The following is a 13580-nucleotide window of genomic DNA, read 5'->3' on the forward strand; positions in this document are numbered from 1 at the left end:
TTAATTTGTATTTACTTATGTATATGTCCATATGACATATACATACATATGAATATTAATGTATGCTAGTACCCAGAGAGTCTTGAAAGAGTGTAGTATCTCCTAAACCTGCTGTTATTGAAATATATTGTGAATCACCAAATGTGAATGATGAGGGCCGAATTAATTGTTCGTAGTAAACAGCTAGCTCTCTTTATTGTCTAATCATAAATCAGTTCTATTTCAATATATCTATCTGCGTGAGCATTAGGTTTTAACTTGCTATTTGCATAGCACTTGATGCAATATAGACCTAAAATTTGAGAAATGCCTCAAATTATTCCTATAAGTCTTCTGTTCTTTATAGTTGTAACTACACAACAGAAGTCATGCAAATTTTGGCTTAGAATACTATCTAGTACTCAAACAATAAACGTGCTAACAGGCTCAAATAATTTGAGATACAAACCAGATTCATGGAAAGTTACATAATTGTGTTGCCTAAATCCTATTTATTTTCAGATATTCTTCTACTTTTGGAGCATGTTACCACACTGTTTGCAAGATTCATTTGTTTTGTGGTCTGTCATGCATACACACATATATATGGATTTGCAATGATGTAAGGCGCCTATAGGTAGGATATGAGATACTAATCTCACAACAGCACAAATGAAGTTAAGAGAGATTTACTAATATGTCTTGGTACATGTTCTCCATAAGAACACTTTTTGCATAAATATGACTTATCTTTTCTATTCAACATTTTGTTTTATAACAATTATAGGCAGCCAAGATAACAGACAACTATATTAAGGCATCACTCATTCTCATATCTGTAATATCAGAAAGGTACTATTTAACATATAGTGTTAAGTGTTTGTGTGTGTGTGTGTGTGTGTGTGTATTATGTATAGTTGTACATGAGTCCATGATTTATGTGTGTGTTTGTTTATGCTTGTCAGTGTGTGTTTATGAATTATATATTTAAAGGAAAGAAATTTTAAGGCAAGAATTGGTTTGTCATTGAATAAATAATTTCTCAGCATATTGACAGAATGATGGAATTTTCTGATATCCTTGTATTTTCTATGAGAGGGAGCCTCCAGAGGTTCTTTACCACTTTTTCAGTCTCATGTGAATTGAACAGGATCAAAGAACATAGAGCTGAAATGAAAATCTGTTGTTTGGAGAGGTCTATTCTATTCAAGGCAATCTGTAGGCCCTCTGGGGAGGCAACAGTATCAACTGTAAGAAGTATGGAATCCCTAGGGCCCACTAACTAAATATTCAGACATATTCAGTTAGAACTGAAAGTATATGGTATTAAGAAGACACCTTCGATTTTTATTCTTCTTCACTATAAGATCTGCTGAATTGCACTCTTTTTACTACACATGTCGAACGAGTTCTTATTAGGAAATGAATGGATCTTACTGGCCATATGACTAAATGACTGTTCACCCTGGATACTCTGAGTTAGTTTTAATAATGATTTCCATGATCACTTTAGTGAACAGATCTTAGAGACACAAGTCCACACTAATGAGAAACATGTATAAGAAAATGTGAAGAATAAAAATCGTGAATAGAAATCCTGAGATGTTATCATTGAATAAATGTAGAAGAAAAGGAATAATTCTGTATGCCAAAGTCTTACTTGAACACAAATGTAGCTAAAATTGGAGGAGTTCTTATATAATACAAATTTTTTATTCAATGTATTTTTTATTTACATTTCAAATGATTTCCCCTTTTCTGGGTCCCCACTCCCCACAAGTCCCATAAGCCCTCTTCCCTCCCACTGTTCCTCCATCTACTCCTTCCCACTTCCCGGTTCTGGTATTTCCCCTATCCTGTTGCACTGAGTCTTTCCAGAACCAGGGGCCACTCCTCCGTAAATTTTGGACATCATTTCATATGTGGATTATGTCTTGGGTATTCCATGTTTCTAGGCTAATATCCACTTATCAGGGAGTGCATACCATGATTGATCTTTTGAGACTGGGTTACCTCACTTAGTATGATGTTCTCCAGCTCCATCCATTTATCTAAGAATTTCATGAATTCATTGTTTCTAATGGCTGAATAGTACTCCATTGTGCAAATATACCAAATTATTTGTATCCATTCCTCCATTGAGGGACACCTGGGTTCTTTCCAGCTTCTGGCTACTACAAATAGGGCTGCTATGAACATAGTGGAGCATGTGTCCTTATTGCATGACGGGTAATCCTCTGGGTATATGCTCAGGAGTGGTATAGCAGGGCCCTCCGAAAGTGTCATGCCCAGTTTTCTGAGGAACCACCAGACTGATTTCCAAAGTGGTTGCACCATCTTACAATCCCACCAGCAGTGGAGACGTTCTCCACATCCTCGCCATCACCTGCTGTCTACTGAGTTTTTGACCTTAGCCATTCTGGTGTGAGGTGAAATCTCAGGGTTGTTTTGATTTGCATTTCCCTAATGATTAATGATGTTGAACACTTCTTCAGGTGTTTCTCAGACCTCTGAAGTTCTTCATGTGAAAATTCTTTGTTTAGCTCCATACCACACTTTTTAATGGGGCTATTTGGTTCTCTGTGTTCTACCTTCTTGAGTTCTTTATATATATTAGATATTAGCCCTCTGTCAGATTTAGGGTTGGTGAAGATCCTTTCCCAATGTGTTGGTTGCCGTTTTGTTCTTTTGAAGGTGTCCTTTGCCTTACAGAAACTTTGTAGTTTTATGAGGTCCCATTTGTCAATTCTTGATCTTAGAGCATAAGCTATTGGTGTTCTATTCAGGAACTTTTCCCCTGTGCCCATGTCCTCAAGGGTCTTCCCCAGTTTCTTTTCTATTAGTTTCAGTGTGTCATCCTCATTTGATGTGTGGATTATGTTTTGGGTATTCCAGTTTTCTAGGTTAATATCCACTTATTAGTAAGTGCATACCATCATTAATCTTTTGAGACTGTGTTACCTCACTGGGTTACTCAGTGATGTTCTCCAGCTCCATCCATTTGCCTAAGAATTTCATGAATTCATTGTTTCTAATGGCTGAATAGTACTCCATTGTGTATATATACCACATTTTTGCATTATTTAGAATTGTTTCATTAAGGGGTAAGTTAAGATAATGACTGTCCCTTTACGTCATCATTATTTGAGAGCATCTATGGATATTTCAGGCAATAATTGGGATAATGGAAGTCTCAGTATCTTCCCTTTTAGCCTCTACTATGCACCTATTATTCTTGGTCATGAAGGGATATCTGCCAAATGCTAGCAGCACATTTTTGACAGTTGTGAAAGCCTCTTTGATTGTGAGAACAACTCAAAATGAGGTTTGTCATCTCTGAGAATTGAGATGTTTTAAAGAGTTTATGGTTCCTAGGTAAAGCATTATCACCCCAAGTGACATAATTCTTTTAGTCTTTGCTTTGGGTTGTTTATCCTCCATCAATTAGCATGATTTCTTTCCTTTCAAATAACTGTTTTGGATGCTAGGATTCTCAGTGAAGTGTCACAAGGGCTCATGCATAGTCTTCATGTTGACAGGAAGAGAATCCAGATTTATTGTTCTTTCCTTTTTTTTAAAAAGAATTTTTTATATCACTTCTCAGCCTTTTGGCTAAGATCAAGTGTAGAATTTTTATTAGATATTTTCTTTGTTTACATTTCAAATGTTATCCTCATTCCTAGTTTGTCCCTGAAAACACCCTATCCTATCACCACTCCCACTGCTCACCAACCTACACACTCCTGCTTTCCTGTTCTTGGCATTCCCCTATAGTGGGGTATCAAGCCTTCCTATGACCAAGAACCTCTCTTCCCTTTCATGTCCAATAAGACCATCCTCTTCTACATTGCAGTTGGGTCCACGGGTCTCTCCATGTGTAATCTTTGTTTGGTGGTTTAGTTCATGGGAGATCTGGGTATACTGGATGGTTCATATTGTTGTTCATCCTATGTCTACAAACACTTTCAGCTCCTTGGGTCCTTCCTCTAGTTTCTCTACTGGGCACCCTCAGCTGAGTTCAGTGGTTGGCTGAGAGCATCCCCCTCTGTATTTGTCAGGCACTGCCATATCCTCTCAGAAGACATCTAAATCAGGATCCTGTCAGCAAGTATTTGTTTTCATCCACAATAGTGTCTGGGTTTGGTGACTTTTATGGGATGGGTCCCCAGGTGGGACAGTCTCTGGATGGTCTTTACTTCTGCCTCTGCTCCACACTTTGTCTACATATCGTCTTCTGTGGGTATTTTCTTCCGCCTTCTAAGAAGGACCAGAGTATCCATACTTTGCTATTTCTTCTTGAGCTTCAATTGGTGTCTGAATTATATCTTGGTTATTCTGAGTTTCTTGGTGGACATTCAATTATCTTTGAGTTCATACAACGTGTAGGTTTTTTTGTGATTTGGTAACCTTACTTAGGATGATATTTCCTATTTACATCAATCTGCCTAAGAATTTTAATAAAGTGATTGTTTTTCATAGCTGAGTATTATTCCAGTGTGCAAATCTACCACATTTTCTGTATCCATTCCTCTGTTGAGGGACATCTGGGTTCTTTGCAGCATATTTATATATTAATGAGAAATAATATCTCATTAATAAATAAATATATATGCTAAGATTATAAGAGACATGTCCTTATTACATGGTGAAGCTTCTTCTGAGTTTGTACTCAGCATTGTTTTGTACCTCTAACACATCAATGGGAAAAAATCTTACCCTGATGTGTACAGACCAACAAGTTTTTTGTTCAGAGGCAGCACTATTTTGGCACTGCCACTAGTAACTGTGTCCCTGGAAGACTCATGGGCTTCAGTGTTTCATTCAAGTGATGCTTATTAATAATTGTTCCCTTCAAAATATCTACTTAACACAACTATATAAGACTTTTGGCTTACCAGTGATACATTAGGTTAGGTAGATTTCAGGGCATGCTTGGACATATATTGGTTACTTATACTGAAGTGGAACAACTCACCCTGAAGCTAGAAGGTATATTCTGAAGGTTGCCAAGGTATAGGAAGTCTTTCAAAAAGGGTTTTTCCTACTTTCTTTGAAACTTGATGTTAACATAATTATGTACCATGTTTTATTTTCTTTTTTCCTTTAGTTTATCTTCTATTCTTCCCTTCTCTTACTCCAGAGCTTATTATCGACCCTCGCTCATCTTGTGTTGAGTGAGTAATGTACATTGTTCTGGTCTTGATGCTGAATTCACCTACCATGTTAGTATCACTGCATGTACCAATATTGGATTATTCTTTGCTATCAGCAGATTATTTTACTTCATCTTTTCTCCTTCTCCTCTTCCTTCTTCTTCTCTTCTCCTTCTGCTGCTGCTTCTGTTTCTTCTGCTTCTCCTTCTTCTATTCTTTCTCCTCTTTTTCTCTTTATCTTCCTCTTCTTCCTTTTCCTCTTCTTCTTTATCTTCTTTTTGTCTACTTCTATTTTCATTTCTCCTCTACCACAACTCACATTTTCTTTTCCCTTTCCTCCTCTTCATGCTCCTTCAGTTTATGATATGTATAAATATTGGGTGCATGTTTCACAATGCTTACAATAAACAAATTCCAAGAAACTTATTATGTCTTCTCATGGATATTAGGAGCTCAAACTAAGATAATTTGGTTTGAATGTACTAAGAAATTTATATATTAAGACACTTCTACAGCCCCAAGAACATTCTTTTAGTTTTCTTATGTCAATAGAGATCCAGAATATTTTCACCTACACATATATTAGCAATTGAAATTGACAGCAAATGAAAATTGCCATATAAATACAGAAGCAGTAACTGATGACTGATCAGCATGATGTATTTCCTTACAACTAAACAAAAATTCTTAATGCAATACTGATGATTCACAGGTAAATCATTCACTGAGAGGAATCCTCTTCAGCCAAAAAGAGAGGGCTTGGTGATGTGTCTACCAGATATACATGTCATATCTTTCTGTTTTCCACAAAGTCATGATAAATGAAAAACTCACTTGAAACATTCAGAATAGGATTGAGTATACAGTAATGATTCTCAATAAAAATAATTTATGTTTGGGTATCACCACAATTAGAGAAAGTCTATTTAAGAATTTCAATATTAAGAAGGTTGAGAACCTCTAGTATAGAGGTAACATGAGGGTAAATAAAGGGAGCTGATCTTAGTCCTCTTTCTTGCTGGAAACAATTGATCCTAGGAGTCCAGAAATTATTCAGAGGTTTACACTACATTAATACACATTTTATACTTGAGAAAAGATGCATATTTTTATAAGTATATTCAGTGTTTGTGTCTTTTCCTTGCATATATGTCCATATAACACATTTATGTAGTACTTATTATGGCCAGGAGAGGGTTGTAGATACAATGCAACCTAATGATTAGTTTAGTAAGATACCTGTTGATTTTTCCAGGAGCGATCTAAAAGTGACATACACTTACTTTGAGTATAGGAAGGCTACTAATTTCCTTAAGTTAATTTTATAACCAGCCACTTTGCTGAAGTTGTTTTCCAGCTATAGGAGTTCTCTGGTGTTTTATGGGTCACTTAAGCATACTATCATATCATCTGCAAATAGTGATAGTTTGACTTCTTCCTTTCCAATTTGTATCCCTTTGACCTCCTTGTGTTGTCTAATTACTCTGGCTCGAAATTCAAGTACGGTATTGAATAAATATCAAATGATGCCCAAGAAGAAGGAAGGAGTAACCCCTGGTCGTGGAAAGGCTCAGTACAGCAGTGTAGGGGAATACCAGGACAAGGAAGTGAAAAGGGGTGGATTGGGGAACAGGGGGAGGGAAGAGGGCTTATGGGACTTTGGGGGTTTGGGTATCCAGGAAAGGGAAAATCATAGAAATGAAAATAAAGAATATACAAATAAAAAAAGAAATATTACAGGCATATAGAAACAGGACAGTTAGTATTGATACTTGACACTAAGCTTGAAGACCTAGTTTCACTCCATGTGACTTCCATGTTATAATGATTAAACTGGCTCCCTTACACTGTTGTCTTACTACAGACACACACACACACATACACACAATACACACTTATCATAAAATGTTGTTAAAAGATTTTTGTGTGTGTGTATTCATATTTTGTCTATGTGTATTTGTGTGCACAATCCAAATCTGTCCTTGGTGTATATGAAGGCAAGAAAATGGTGCTGGATCCTGCTGAACTGGTCGTACAAAGGGCTTTGGAAACCAGGTTGGTGCTGGTAATACAACTTGGGACCCAAGCAAGAGCAACAAATGGTATTGATTGCTGGGCTGTATCTCCACTCCCTGTAATAAAATATTTTAAAAATAAATTTGTATATTGACACCAAAATATTTACTATAATAAGCAAAACAGTGCAAAAGTGTCATCAAAAATATTTCAAATCTATTTCTGTTTCTGATAAGCATGTCACAATGATTGCTTCAATTGGAACAATCACTTATTGAAGTATGGAAATGAATAAAATATTTGAGAGTTACATCATAATATTTTTTATGGCTCGTTTAAACACCTGTGCTCTGACCCTGATCCTGATACAATGGAGAAAATAAATTAATTTGTGTGGTTTTAGATTGTAATGATAAAAATGTTTTAAAATATATTTTGTAAGAATATATACCATTGCCAGTAGTAAAATATGCAATATTCTGTTCTGGTTTGGGACACCTGGACACATCCAGCTGAGTTACTAAGATAAACCCATCCCAGGCTTAGTTTATTTGCATGCAGCCACGGAACTTACTCAGAACTTCTTATTTGTCTGGCCACATGCAGTGGAGGAGTCAGTCAATGTCAGGTCAAGGCAGAGACATGAATATTCCCTCTCAGCTTTTGCTCTTCCTGCTGATTGCGATTCCAGGTAAGGAAGCATGACATTGGAGTTCATTTGCTCCTTTCTAATCATTGCTAATTGTAACATTGGGGAAGCAACTCTATCATGATTAACTATATATATGCTGTATGTTTTCTATTACAGGCATGATATGTGACATTCAGATGACACAATCTTCATCCTCCTTATCTATATTTCTAGGAGAAAGAGCCATTATTTCTTGCAAGGCAAGTGAGGGCATTAGTAATTTTTTAGCCTGGTATCAGCAGATACCAGGAAGTGCTCTTAGACTATTAATATATGATGCTACCAAGTTGGTATCTGGGGCTCCTTCAAGATTCACTGGCAGTGGATCTGGGAGAGATTTCACTCTCACCATTGCCAGTCTGCAGACTGAAGATATTGCTGCTTATTACTCTCAACAGTATTGGAGTGCTCCTTCCACAGTGATACAAGACATGACATAAACTACCAAAGCACAGCTGTCCCTTTCATAGCTTTCATCTGCTAATTCATTTTTTTCATCAGGCTCTAAAAATAACTTTGCAGTTAGGTTACAGCTACCCCTATAGGCTCTTTTGTTTCTTAGTTTCTTTATTCTTACTTAGTCTCCACAACAATGCTTTTCAAGAAGTGTTCTGGATTTTTTTCAGAACAGTATGTTTAATGTCATATAGCAAAAGAGAAAACTCCACAGACTTTCTTAGGATCTGTTTTGATATGAAGAATTGGAGTTAGAATATCTATCTATGAGTGATTTGTCAGGTGCCACTTTTGAAGCTGAAATATCCCCAGTCTCAACTGTTGAGCTATTAATTCTCAGCTTTGACAATAGTTGAGGGTCTTGAACACTTCTATATAGTTACTAGGCTGAAGAAGTTGCAGGCAGATTCTTGTGAGTGCATTGATTACACCATTTAAGCTTCTTTTGTCTACTTTCATCATACTGTATTCCCTGAATAGCCACCATTTGCCTTTCCTCACATTATGAGCTGGGATAACTTAAGATATGAGCTAAATTAATACATTATTTTCCACCTTGTCTGTATGATGTATTTGTCACAGGCATGCAGTAATCATGAATGCAAGGTGCTTAGTATTTAAACAAATTTGATTATAGAAATGGAGGGAAATTTTGGTGCTTTTATGAGTGCATCTGCCCTATTCAGAGGCTACTATAGCTTCTCACCCAGAGCCTATCCAAATAGACAATATAGAATGCAGTCAAGAAGATAGGACAATTCCAGATGAGGATACTCTGATAAGTAACTGGTAGAAAAGATTTTAAATGACAAGATTTTAAAATCATGGTTGGAAAGAGACTGAAGGGTCTGTTATATATCAAAAGGGGATGGAATATTTATCTGGGTATAAAATGTAGTATTAGCCCATTTAACCAAGTTCAGAATTGATGGGAAGAATAAAGAAAAAATATATTAATGCACAAGTTCTATTAGCATGTCTTTTTTTTGTTTGCTTGCTTTTTGTGGTGATGTAGGAAAATGTCATTGCTGGAAATATAGTAAATCTTGAAGGGTATGTCAACCAGGTCCTCAAAATGTCCTCATATGATTCCAAGTAACAGAGTAAGTCTGTTATTTAATTTATGGGAGTATAAATACTTTAAAATGATAATGATTCACGTGATTCAAAAATACATTGAAAGAAAGCCCTGATATTCTAAAGAAGCTCAGACCTTCATTTTTATAACCTTCTATGCTTTTTCCATAAGTGATTATGTGTTTGATAGAAGCTTTCTACTATGATTGAATTAGGAGTTTGGTAAATCCTTGAAGAGAGAATCATACTAAATTATGGATAGGACATTGATATCCCTTTAAGAATTTATTACTCTGATTTCTATGATCCCAGTTACAAGAAGCACAGAATCAACTCTTTCTCAACATAACTTTTGTACCTATATCTGTGTATAAATTTCTCTTTCTGTTTGTAGAGGAATGGCTAGATCTCTGTACATTAGTAAGAGAGATATTTAGTTAGCTCACAAAGTTAGAAACTGTGTATATAAAATTTTGTTGTCTTAAATTTCAGCCTCTTTTTTTCAAACATTAATTTTTTCTTCAGTATTGTAGATGATACCCTGTTTGGCTCTTAGCAACAGAGATCACATCTCATCCACAGAGAAAAATAGTGACAGCCTAAAGATATTCTTTTGGGCCTAATTATGTAACATGAATGAAAAAATTTTACCTGTGCATGATCCATGTACATCTTCTTAGAGAATATTAAAGTAAGGATCCACACATTTTGGAATTTGTTTCAAATGATGAGGATGTATGCACTTAAACATTGAAATCCAGCTCTTTCTATGAGAGAAATGGAAGTGGACTATCCACTTCAGGAAGTACTTGTAACCCCAGACACCTTTGAATACCTTTGTTCCTGGGTATTCATCTTTAATTCGTGACACATCCATTCTGAGACAACCTTTGGGACCTGATTAGAATCCCATGTACGAGCCTGTCTTTCTTTACAAGAAAAACCTACAGCAGAGCTCAGAGACTGGTGACTTCATTAGGATAAACATAGAAAATCACCATCTTATCAAAAGCCATCCATAGTTTCAATGCAATCCCCAGCAAACTTCCAACACAATTCTACAAAGGCATGGAAAGAGGAATTCTGAGCTGTATTTGGAAAAACAAAACACCCAGGATAGCCAAAACAATACTCAACAATAAAATAAATTCTAGGGAATTACCATCTCTGACCTCAAGCTGTTCTATGAAGCAACAGTGATTTTTAAAATGGCATGGTATTGTTACAGAGACAGACAGGTCGATTAATGCAATAGAATTAAAGACCCAGAAGTAAACCCACACACCATGACCTTTGACAAAGAAGAATAAAACATATACTGGAAAATACCATCTTCAATTAATGGTGTTGGTCTAACTGGTGGGCTGTATGTAGTAGAATGAAAAGAGATCCATTTTAATCACCTTGTACAAAGTTGAAGTCCAAGCAGATAAAGATCCTCAACACAAAACTAGATAAACAGTCTACTAGCAGAGAATTGGAAAAGAGGCTCAAACTCATTGGCACAAGGGAATTTTTTTCTAAACAGAATGCCAATGTTTTAGTCTCTAAGATCAACAATTGATAAATGAGATCTCAAAGCCGGGAAGTGGTGGTGCATGCCTTTAATCCCACCACTTGTGAGGCAGAGGGAGGTGGATTTCTGAGTTCGAGGCCAGTCTTGTTTACAGACTGAGTTCCAGGACAGCCAGGGCTATACAGAGAAACGCTGTCTCGAAAAACGAGAGAGAGAGAGAGAGAGAGAGAGAGAGAGAGAGAGAGAGAGAGAGAGAGAGAGAGAGAGAGAGAGAGAGAGAGAGAGGGAGAGAGGGAGAGAGGGAGAGATAGAGAGGGAGAGAGAGAGAGGGAGAGAGGGAGAAAGAGGGAGAGAGAGATGGAGGGAGTTAGAGGGAGAGAGAGATCTCATGAAACTGAAAAGCTTCTATAAAGCTAAGGATATATTCAATAGGAAAAATCATCAACCCTGCAGATTGGAAAGTGTGAATGGGGCTTTAGAGAGTATCAAAGACCAAGGAGGTGAGATACTCTCAGGACTCACTTGTGGTAACTTTAGCCAAAATGCTCAACGCTGGGAAAAGGGAACTCAAAGAGTCCATCAGCAGTAGACAGACACAGCCTTAAGGGGAGGAACAGAGTTAATTACTCACAGTCAAAATTTCTGACCCTGATATATTCCTGTACAAAAGAACTACAGAGACAAAAATGGAGAAGAGTCTGAAGGAAAGGAGGTCCTGAAACTGGTCCAACTTGGGATACATTTCATCCAGGGCACCAAGGCCTGACACTATTAAGCTATGATATGCCTACGGACAAGAGTCCTCAGAGAGCCTCTACCAGCAACTGTCTGAGACAGAAGGAGATACTTACACGCCAACAATTGGACCAAAGTTGGTTATCCCTGTGTTTTAATTAGAAGGACTAAAGAAGCTGAAAGGGAGAGCAACCCCATAGGAAGACTGGCAGTCTCAACTAACCCAGACCCCAGGAAGTTCTGAGAGACTGACCCACCAACCAGGAGTATACAGACATGAGCCTGAAGCCCCTGGCACATATGTAGCAGAAGGCTGCTTGGTCTTGCCTCAGTGGGAGAAGATTCATTTAATCCTTGAAAGCCTTGAGTCCCCAGGGAAGGGGGAGGACTGGTATGAAAGACAGTAACCTTTTGAAGGCAAGGGGAAGAAAGAATGTGATGATGAAATGTTGGAGGGGAAAGCGATGAGAGAAACAACTGGAATGCAAATAAATAAGTTAATTTAAATTAAAATAAATAAATGTGTACATTAAATACAAATAAATAAAATAAAATAAAGAATAGTATGAACCAAACTTTTTTAAAGATAGTTTTATTTATTTAATTCTGTGTATATGTGCATGCTACTTTTTATGTTCTTTTGCTCAGATCACTCAAGTTACTCAGAATTAATTGGGTACCCTAACCCTAACCCTAACCCTAACCCTAACCCTCCTAATCCATTTAGAGATTGTTTTGTCTGAGGCAATGTCCCAATTCCTAGGTGTAGCATCAATATCCTTTGATGTAGCTAAGCTGGATTCCAGGAATCTTGTGAAATTTCATTTTCATCTGCTCCTGTATGCATTAAGACTTCTATGTCAATTTCATCTAACTGTAATTTTAACTTTTGTCTCTTATTATTTATAATAGATAGGCAAAATATCTTTTTTCTGTATCTTTAGAATCTATTTTTCTATCTATAGAAGCCACTCTATGTCGGTTAAATGATTCAAGTTTTGAGCAGCTATTTTTCCTACCAGGGTTCAATTTTTCTAATTGCTTTCCATAACAGTTTTTCCTTGGTAGAGAGTAAACAAATTGCTTATGTTGGTTTTTTTTTGTCAAGCTTTGAGCAAGGCTCCTTCACCAGTTTTCCAACATTAAACAATGTTCTCAAATATCTTTGGATGACCTACATTCATAGGTCCTGTGTCTGTTCTTTTCAAATCATCTGTATATCCCAGGAAACATTCTCCCTAAATTATTATTAGAGAAAAATGTACTGTTAAGAACTGTTTGTCTTTGGTCCTTTATGGACAGACCTGATCTTTCATATCCATAGCAATAGGCATTTTCAGTTTTGTATCTATTGTAATTGTCTACCCATAATGAATTATGAGCATTATATTAAATATCCATAGTAATTTTAATCCATTTATAAATAGGTACAAATCTTGCCATTAAAAGTATAATATCCACTTTTCATTCAGCATTGGAATTTCCAAAAGCTAAATAAGATATTTAAATATTTTAAAAATCCATGCTAAATTACAAACAATAGAAATTTAAACAATCCTATGAATCTTAGTTTTCAGGTGAGTCCAAGCTACAGCTAACAGCACCATTTAATATTTTAATAAAATATTAAAAAAGTCTCTTGGTGTTAGATCTGATATTGTTCTATTTAGAGCTGTAGTTAATATTTGTAAAAAAAAAAAAGTCACTGAAAAATTCATTTGAAGTGCAGGATATCTTTGCTAATGAGTTGGACCTTCTATGTGGTTCATCCTTCTCCCAAGCACTTCAAGTTATTGTGCACTAATGTGCCAAGATGTCATCATCATATATGATTTATATTCTTAGTAAATAATATTGACCTTCAACTAGTAATTGATCCTTGACCATATCAATGACTCTAGTTCTATTTTGTTGCTCCATAACTGTAAAGTTTCCATTATTTTAGCATTGTAGTTGA

General features: G+C 36.3%; 1 pseudogene; it reads left to right on the forward strand.

Moving 5' to 3' along the window:
• Positions 1–3571: 3571 nt before the first annotated feature.
• On the forward strand, positions 3572–3641 carry LOC127679627 (uncharacterized; annotated as a pseudogene).
• The last annotated feature ends 9939 nt before the right edge of the window (positions 3642–13580 follow it).

Source organism: Apodemus sylvaticus, chromosome 2 (assembly GCF_947179515.1).
Source record: "Apodemus sylvaticus chromosome 2, mApoSyl1.1, whole genome shotgun sequence".
Taxonomy (NCBI): domain Eukaryota; kingdom Metazoa; phylum Chordata; class Mammalia; order Rodentia; family Muridae; genus Apodemus; species Apodemus sylvaticus.